At 35.5% G+C, this 9,836-nt stretch overlaps 1 pseudogene; it reads left to right on the top strand.

Annotated features, from left to right (window-relative positions):
- Window positions 1–9,087: 9,087 nt before the first annotated feature.
- LOC107523027 (large ribosomal subunit protein eL34-like) lies at window positions 9,088–9,446 on the top strand (annotated as a pseudogene).
- Window positions 9,447–9,836: the final 390 nt, after the last annotated feature.

The following is a 9,836-nucleotide window of genomic DNA, read 5'->3' as shown; positions in this document are numbered from 1 at the left end:
ACTCCTAGCAAAATGTAGACATATAAATGAATATTGTTTTGATATATCTCTTTGTCCAGTACTCACACACCAAAAGAGACAAGCAGAATAGCTGGGAACGTAGCTCATTTAGTAAAGCATCGGACTTTAATGCCTAAGTTTCTGAGTTTAATCTCCGGCATGGCATATGCCAGAGTGATGTTCTGACTTTTCTGTATCATTGATATTCTCTCCCCCCCCCCATCTCTTTCTCTCTCTACCCTTTCCCCTTCCCACCTTATGTGGAACTTTCATATTTAATAAGATAAATCTTTAACAACATTGTAACATAGTAGGAATTCAATAAACATCAATTGAGATCCTGTTATGTCTTCTAGAAACCAATCAAGGGGAGGTTAGAGGTGGGGCCTCTGTGCTAAAGACTATACTATAAACCATTAACCCTCCCCCAACAAAATAAAATGAAAAATAGGAACAATAATAATTTATGAGGATCTGTGAGACATCATGTGCCACCACAGAGGAAAAGGAGTATAGACAAATAATTGTCTGGACCCTCATATTTGTCCATGCTCAACTTCAAGCAAATTTATCATTTAATGTGCTATGTTTATAGCTCTAGCTGTAGCTAATGAAGATATGCATATTTCAATTGTGATTATTTATTTGTCATTTAGGGACACTGAAACATATATGATGAATATGTATACATGATGATTGTTGTCTATGTAATGTTAAAATATAAAAATGTAGATGATTAGATAAGTTTCATTTCCTTCATTGTAACTTTATCTTTCATTAATTGACCAAAAGGAAAGAAAAGTATCAATAATAGCTTATTTATATAGGCTATTTTTTTTCATGGCTGACGATAGAGAAAAAAATTAAAGAAGCCAGGTGATGGTTCATCTAGTTAAGTGAAAACAATACAGTGCACAAGGACCCAGGTTCCAGCCCTTGGTCCCCACCTATATGGGGAAGGCTTCATGAGTGGTGAAGCAGGGCTGCAGGTGTCTTCCTGTCTCTCTCCCTGTCAATGTTCCCTTTACCTCTCAATTTCTGTCTCCACCCAATAATAAAAAAAAAGATTAAAAAGTAAGTGAAAATTAAGAATCTACATTCCCTTTTCTATAAAAATATCAATAAAGGAGTATTTAGATGTCATAAGATAAAAAAGTCCTTATTCCAGAGTCGGATGGTAGCACAGCACGGGTTAAGTGCAAGTGGTCAAAGCACAAGGACCAACATAATGATTCAGGTTCCAACCCCCTGCTCCTCACCTGCAGTGGCGTCCCTTTACAAGTGGTGAAGCAGGTCTGCAGGTATCTATCTTTCTCTCGCCTTCTCTGTTTCCCCCACCTCTCTCCATTTCTCTCTGTCCTATCCAACAACATCATCATCAATAATAACTACAATAATAAAACAACAAGGGAAACAAAAGGGAATAAATAAACAAAAATAAAAAATAAAAAGCATAAAAAATTCTTATTTAAAGAACATAGGTTTATATGTCTGCCATATATATTAGTAAATCTCACCAGGTTGAACACCATATGAAGATATGAATACTTAAAATTGCACCCATGTGTCTACAGCTGTACATTGTTCTCCCAATAAAATGATAGGAGTTAAATTAAAAAAAAATCCAACATCAAATAGGACAGGAAAGAAGTCAATATATGAGATATAAACAGAAATAAGTATGGGTTGTCGGAGAAGTCATGACATATTTTTCTATGCAAAAGTGAATCATGGCTTTTCTGGCAGCAAAATTGAAACAGTAAATAAACTAATTATTCAACAGATATTCACCAACCACTATGTATTTGAGTAATCTTTTAGGCCCTGAGAAAATCAGGAATTATCTACATACCTCATAAAAAGTACAGTGACAAGGTTTAAAAACAATTCAGTAAGGGCTAAAAAGGGAGGTGACAGATAATATATTGACCACATAAACATAGTATTTGTAATAAAACTGCCAGGTCATAATTTAAGACATCATTTTAAATTTTCTGTTTACACTGTAATTGCTTTCCAAGAGAACAGTTATATAAGCAATCTTTTTCAAATGGACTTCCACCTATTCAGTACATAGTCTATCTGACTATTACACTTAACTTTGCCAGATAAATAGATGTTATTCCATTCTTGCCTCATTTGCTTTCTTCGATAGTATTTCAATGAAAATAAATAATTCACATAAATTGTCACAGTGAAATTCAGGATCTTTGCTCACTTCAGACATGGATTTAAATAGTAATGGCATAATTACTTGCTAATTGTTCTGTGATTACATTTACCTTTAGCTGTCACAACTTTAAAATGTATCCTAATTGCTATTCAAATAATAGTTTTCCTTCATCATGTTACCTTCAGTTTAACTGCTATGAAAAATAAAGGTACTTAATTTATTTGAAACATGATCACCCTGCTCTGGTCATTAAAGAAATTTCAAGAGAAACAGTTATTAATGAGAAAGTTCATGCTATTTGTACTGTCCAAGAAGAAAATTTATCAAAAGGCACAAGACTTGTGTTAATGCTAAATAGACATTCTAAATCACACATCTAATTGCAAGCTTGTTTTGATCTATTCTTTGTATAAAGCCTGACTGGTGGTTGAAATCTTTTTAGAGTAATGGTAATTGGGACAGCATGGATCACTGACAAACACAAATGATATTGTTGACAACTATCAATATTCTGATGCTTTTTTAATGAGATGATTTTTTTCCAAGGAAAAAGGGATTTAGTTACCAAGTGGAGATGCAGGAACTGCTAAGTATTTCCAGACACTATTTTACCATACACCATCTTTCTTTCCAATTTTAAGAAAAAATGTTAGCAGATATTTGATTCTTGCACTTATCCTACTTGGATGTTATGACAGACCTTTGATCTTATGCCGTGCTCAGTTAAAACAGGTGATCTTCATTGATTGAGTCACTGATAATTCTTAACAGAAAAAGACTATATTTGTGTGAGATTATGAGATAGCTTTGGTGACTGAAACTGACATTTTACTACTCAGGCATAAACTACTGTGGTTCAGTCTCTTTAACACCAGTTTCTTAAAACAAAACAAACAAACAAATAAAACCCCCCACCACCAATTTCTTGGTGATAAAACTGATTTAATTAGTGTTTATGGAAAAATCTCAGCTTTTCTTCCTTAAAAAATATTTTTTGTAATTTTTGCTTGTTGTCTTTATAAAACCTTTTTTACTTATGTATTATTGGGTAGAGACAGAGAGAAATTGAGAGAGATAGAGAGAAATATATACAGAGAGAAACCTACAACCCTGCTTCACTACTCATGAAGCTTCCCCTTGTAGGTGGGAACCAGGGGCTTGAACCTGAGTCCTTACACACAATAATGTGTGCACTTAACCAGGTGCACTGTTGTTAAAATTTCGGAGGCTCTAGCCGGCCGGGCTGGCTTGCTTCACGGCGGGTAACAGAGACGCGGAGACAACGGCTGGGCAGGGCAGCTGTATTTCTTTATTCAGGAACAATGATTCACAAACTAAGACAAACTAATCACCAAACAGAACTCTGCTGTCTCTGCGGCGGCACAAGCACTCCCTCTCTTACTCTGGAAGTCAGGAACTCTGTCTCTCTGGGACTCTCTCTTACTCTGAAACCCTGAAACTCTCGAACTCAGGAACTCCGGAACCCTTCCACCCTGGCACTGTCGAACTCTCGGACTCTCGTACTCAGGAACCCAGGAACTCACGGACTCAGGAACCCTCTCCCTTACTCTCCATTCAGGAACTCTCTCTCGGGGTTCCTCGGGGCGGGGCCAAGCAAGCTCGCGAAATTAACAGGACTGATCCAATTCTCTTGGCAGGGGGAGGGCTAGGATAAACCAATGTAAAGCATACGACAGTGCACCACTGCCTGGCCCCAAATATCACCTTTTCTAAACAGAAGTAGGGAGATGGTATACTTGGGGGTTGATGTGTTAAAAATAGTTGTACAACTTGGGCAAAATTTCAGGTGACAGATGATATTAGTAATGAAAGAAAGAGAAATATGAATTTAGGATTAAAATTTGGGAGTGATATGATTATTCTGTGGCATTTATTTTCCAGAAATAGATTTAATTCCCTTTGATAACAACCTGGCATTATGTGTGTGTGTGTATATATATATATATATATATATATATATATATATATATATATATATAAAACATTATATGTAATAAGTTAATTTTATTAAGAAGGTCATAGCAATGAGTAATATGACGACTGTGTAGAGGAAACTTGGAGTCAAAGTTACAAATTAATGTGGAAAACTACGTTTAAGCTTTTTTTTAAATATTTATTTTATTTATTTATTCCCTTTTGTTGCCCTTGTTGTTTTATTGTTGTAGTTATTATTGTTGTTGTCGCTGTTGGATAGGACAGAGAGAAATGGCGAGAGGAAGGGAAGACAGAGAGGAGGAGAGAAAGATAGACACCTGCAGACCTGCTTCACCACCTGTGAGGTGACTCCCCTGCAGGTGGGGAGCCGGGGTTTGAACCGGGATCCTTATGCCAGTCCTTGCGCCACCTGCGCTTAACCCGGTGCGTTACAGCCCGACTCCCATGTTTAAGCTTTTTAAAGTAAATTTCTGAAAATGTAAAATGGAGAACAGAAGCATATATTCAGTATTACTGTTATGACTAAATAGGATAATGTACTTAAAGTATTTAGTAGATAACCTGATGTAGAGAGAACACCATTCGTAGTAACTGAGGATATAGCAAAAAATGGTTATGTGAAAAGAATTTCATGTCTGAGGTTTCAAGTTCTCAAATTCAATCCCCAGCAACACCATAACCCATAGCTGAGCAGTGCTCTGATTATAAAAAAACTAATAATAATTGATTATTCATAGCATGATATGAGTGTTTAGTGTCAAATTAGTGTTTTTCTCTAAGTTCTGTTTTAAGTAGGATAAACACAAACAACCCAGATATCTAATGACAGATGACTGGCTTAAAAAAAAAAAGTGTGGTATATATACAGGCTGGAATACTACTCAGCTGTTTAAAATGATAAGAGTCATCTCCTTTGCCTCATTTTGGATGGAACTAAAAGATACCATGTTAAGTGAGATAAGCTAAAAAGAGAAGGATGCCTACTGAATGATCTCACTTATAAGTGGGGACTAATAAATAGGGGCAGAGTAGAGCATAAAGTGAAATGTGGACTGGGCATGGTGTATTGGAAACTTAAGAGTCCAATGCTTTGTCTACTGCACAACATCCCAGATTGGTTCTTATATATAATCATAATTACTACGTATTTTATATTAATCAGAGTAGTCAGATTCACTTACCAAGATATTCATGATAAGAACACGTATGAAGAGTGCTCTGTCAATGAGAAAGATCTGGAATTGTTGTGACATTGCTATGTTGGCAATATAATAGACATGTCTCTGGAAGTCTATACCCCCCACCCCCCTGGAAGTATGCAATGTGGTAAAATAGCAAGATGTTTCAATTAATGACCTTATGTGCTGTATCATGAAAAAGAAGTATGTATCCATTTTCACTATTTAAATAACACTAGAGAGTAAAGAAGGGGAGAATCCACATTTCTTAAGGACTTTTCAAGGAGTTTATTTCATTATTTCATCCAATATTTTTATATGAAAGGATGAATGCAATTTTTGAAGCATTTGCTCAATAACTACATTATCTAATTTTCATTTAACGTTTTTATCTATGAACATATTTAGTGTCATAATACCAAGAAAGGGATTTTCTATTCTTTCAGTTTTCACCATCACTGATGGTATGACTATATACTCAAATAAAGGACTAAATGACATGTTTTTGGTAGGAATGTCATCAGCTACTAAAACCACAGTGCTAAAAAGTATTTCAAATAACTAACTAGATGGAGAAATCAGATGGAATTAGCTACATAGAAAATATGGAATGAAAACAGAAAATTCAGAGAGTATATCAATTATAAAATTCTGTGGTTTTATTTTTCTCTTGATTAATGTAAATGGTTAGAGTAAAGGCTCTTGAATAGTCTTTCAGTATTTTTGTACAAGTTCATGAAGTAGGTATTATCGTACATTCTGTAATTAATACACCCTTTCTTCTTTTTTCTTCTATTTCTGTGTTGAGGCAATTGTAATACCATCAAATCATCCTGGGTCAATTTTCCCATTCAACTGTTTTAGAAGGAGATATGCAAAGTGAGAGAGAAGAAGCACCACTGATCCACTGTTATGCTATCTGTAATATTCCCCTGAAATGTTGTACACTAACAGGAGAGCTATCTTGGACCCATTAGTTTTTCTATCTTGAAGGACTCTGCTAGCCACCAGAGGCAGCATGTAAGTTAGTCATAGTCCATTCTCAATTGGAAGGTAAGAAACTAGCTAAGAGAAAATGCAGACAGTTAAAAATAAGCACACATATATGTAGTATTATAATATTATAAACATCTTGAAGACACTGTTAAACTTTTATGTAAGACTTTCAGTCTTTTATTCCTAGACTTAGATTGTCATCAAAGGACTACAAGCATGGGAGAGCAATCACCAAGTTTTCCATAAAAATAACTTTTCTAAAACCACATGTAAAAAACCAGATCAGTTCTGTTTTATGGTAGTGTGTGGGATTAAGCCTGGGATTTTGGAGTCTCAGGCATGAAAGTCTCTCATTAACCATTATGCTATCTACCCCTGTGATTATGGAATATTAAAAGAAAATCATACCTTAATTTTCCTAGGGAAGCAAAAAAAATTTTTTAAGTGTATTATTGAATAAGTTACTTCAAATTTTAAAAATTCAGTTTAATATGTAAACAAGCCAGGGAGCCTAAAAATAAGAGCATTCATTTCCAATTTAACATTTTCTTATTTGGTAATGCTTCTAAAGATCTAACCTTAATTTATTTTCTTATCTAATAATTCAGAAACTACAACATATAAGACACTATAGTAGACATTTGGAAACAAAAGCACAAAGGAGAAAAGCTCCATAATTTTATTTGGTATATTAAATCAAGTTCAGAAGCCAAACATTAAACATATTATGACAGCATGCATGCAAATTATGGTGAGATAGGATTTTCTGCACTGATTTATAACTAGGTGTATAGATAAAACATAGGTTCCATGAAAACTTATGTCAGAAGGAAGCATAAAGGGTACACAATATTTAGGATGGACATGTTATTATGCAGATAGTTAAGAACAACTTCAGGAATTCCTGGGACATAGCTAAAGAATAACAAGGACTGAAAGATTGCATCTGGAAAAAAAAAAACCACAAAATTAAAACAAACAAAAAAAGGGGGTGGAGGAAGGAGGAGTAGAATGAGAAGATCCAGAACCTCACTTCACAACCTACAAAGTTTGAGGAAACTCGCTGAGGGTCAGATGCATGCAGATGGGTGGGAGCTTGGAAAGAGGCAGAAGAGAGCATCATGGACAGAGGTAGTTCGGATCTAGAACTATACTGGAAGCAGGGGAAAGCAGAGAGCCATACTGAAGTGCTGACCCAGCCCCCAAAGCAGTGGGCAGCAGCATGGGAACAACTTAATTTAGGCAATAGGGTGCCCAGATGCCAGGGTGCAATCTGAAAAAGACAAACACTGGCCCATCTGTGGGCAACAGAACCCCACTCTCTGTTTTGGAATGGGAGCTGGAATCACAGTCAGCTGTAGGAAATAGACTGAGTCATACTGAAATACCCATCACCCACAAGGGGTTTACCTGAACTGGACCTGAGTAACAGAGAAGACTTTTCCCTGCCAAACTATCACATACAAACAGTAACAGCACCACTTGCTGGTTGAACAGCAGAAACTACGCTCAACTGAAACAGGCAAGAACACAAAGGCTCAGTATCACAAGGACTATTAAAAAATGTCTAAATTTGAATTCAGAAAGGTCATTATGAAGACAATTCAAGACACCAACCATAACATGCATACACAAATGAAGCAATCTATAGATCTTTCCACCAAAGAGCTAAAAAGTTCACAAAGAGAACTCTGAAAGGAAATACTCAAAGGAAACTCTGGACATCACAAGGGCTTATTTAAGAGGTCTTGTATCCAGAATAAATCAGCTTGATATTGAATATCAGGAATTGAAGACAAAATCACCTTAATCTCAAAGTACAAATCTGCTGAAGAAGAAATATTTATCAAAAATGAAACAATTTCCTGTGAAATAGCAGTAGTAAAAATGTGAAAGTTATTGGGGTGCCTGAGGATGAAAAGGAATCAGAGAACATATTCAAAGACATTATTGCAGAAAACTTTTATACCTGGGCAATGGTCAAAACATAGAGGAAGCTGGATGGAAAGTAAAACTACGGAATCCTAGTCAACACCAAGACTCATAATTGTAACACTTTCCTAATGTAAGAACAAAGAAGAAATATTGAAGGCTACAAGGAAAAGTAAAATGCTGACCTACAGAGAGAGAACCATCAGGTTCTCACTAGATTTCTCAAAACATACTTAAGAAGCAAAAATGGAATAAAATGACATTTTTACAGTATTAAGAGTTAGGAATTATCAACCATAAGTACTCTATCCTACCAAATTATCCTTCAAGTCTGAAAGAGAAATCAGAAGTTTTCCCAACATTCAGAAACTGATGGAAATAACCCTGTCTTGCAAGAACTACTAAAAGGAATCCTTCAGGAAAAGAAGTAAAGGAACTATAACTCCAAAGGAGGTAATATATGGTAGAATAGAAATGGGAATTCAACAATAGCAACAAAAAGAAGGAAAAATGAAAAATAAGGGTAGAAAGGACAGTTATATGACTGTATCAGATAACCATTATGTAGAACTGGGAACCATATACATGTATGAACAGATGTTCTGTAATTCATCAATGCATCCATCTAACAAAATATATATAAAAAAATAGCAACTTCAACATTTTTGTGTCTTCCACATTGTAGCAGTAGTGATTTTCCCTTGTAGCCATAGCAAGCAGAACAATAGCCACTATTAGAAATTTAAGTGATGTAAGATTTATATTTATGTAAGGATTTTTTTTTAAATCATCAAAGAAATCTATCATAGAAAAGTTTAGCTCTTCCAGGAACGGCGTCAACAGGCGTTCGCAATGGTGCAATGTCTGACCTACCTGTGTAGGCTGTCCTATAACACAGCCTCCAACAAAACCAGGCTGCCCTGAACCTGGGGAACAGGATTGTTTACCTTTTCACTAAGAAGGTCAGAAGGCACCCAAGTCTGCAGTGCAACATCTTCCCAGGCCAACTTTGCAAGGGGTTCCTTCAGTGAAGCTTAAAGTGCTTAAGAGGATGTTGAAAACAAAAAAAATAGAATGTCAGCAGGGCCTATGGTGGCTCCATGTGTGGTAAGTGTGTCTGTGACAGGATCAAGCATGCTTTCCTTATTGAGAAGCAGGAAATTGACATCAAAGTGTTGAAGGCACAAACACAAAGTCAGAAAGTTAAATAAATGGAGAAAATTGAGTAATAAAATTTTAAAAAGCAAAAAAAAAAAAGTTTAAGTCTAGATACAAAAGGTTCCTTTGCATTAAATCTGTTCACACCAATGCTAGAAGAAATCTATGTGAATTCTGGGTATGCAGACTCAAATGGGACTAGAGTACACAAACATGAAATTAAATAGGTGGAACACCCAGTTAAGAAAATCGCATATTATGTAAAATATGTATCCATTATTCACTTACATAATTTTATGCACAAAGAACAAAATTGGGTGTGCATCAAGACATAAGTCAGGTTTATTGGTTCACCAGCATCAAGTCTGTGTGTGACCTTTGTTGGGTTATGTGAACTGTGAAAAAAAAATTGAAATAAGATAACTGAACTCCTTAATGTTCAT

The sequence above is a fragment of the Erinaceus europaeus genome, chromosome 2 (assembly GCF_950295315.1).
Source record: "Erinaceus europaeus chromosome 2, mEriEur2.1, whole genome shotgun sequence".
NCBI lineage: Eukaryota > Metazoa > Chordata > Mammalia > Eulipotyphla > Erinaceidae > Erinaceus > Erinaceus europaeus.
The sequence above is the reverse complement of the archived record's forward strand: the minus strand, read 5'-3'. Positions and strand labels throughout refer to the sequence as shown.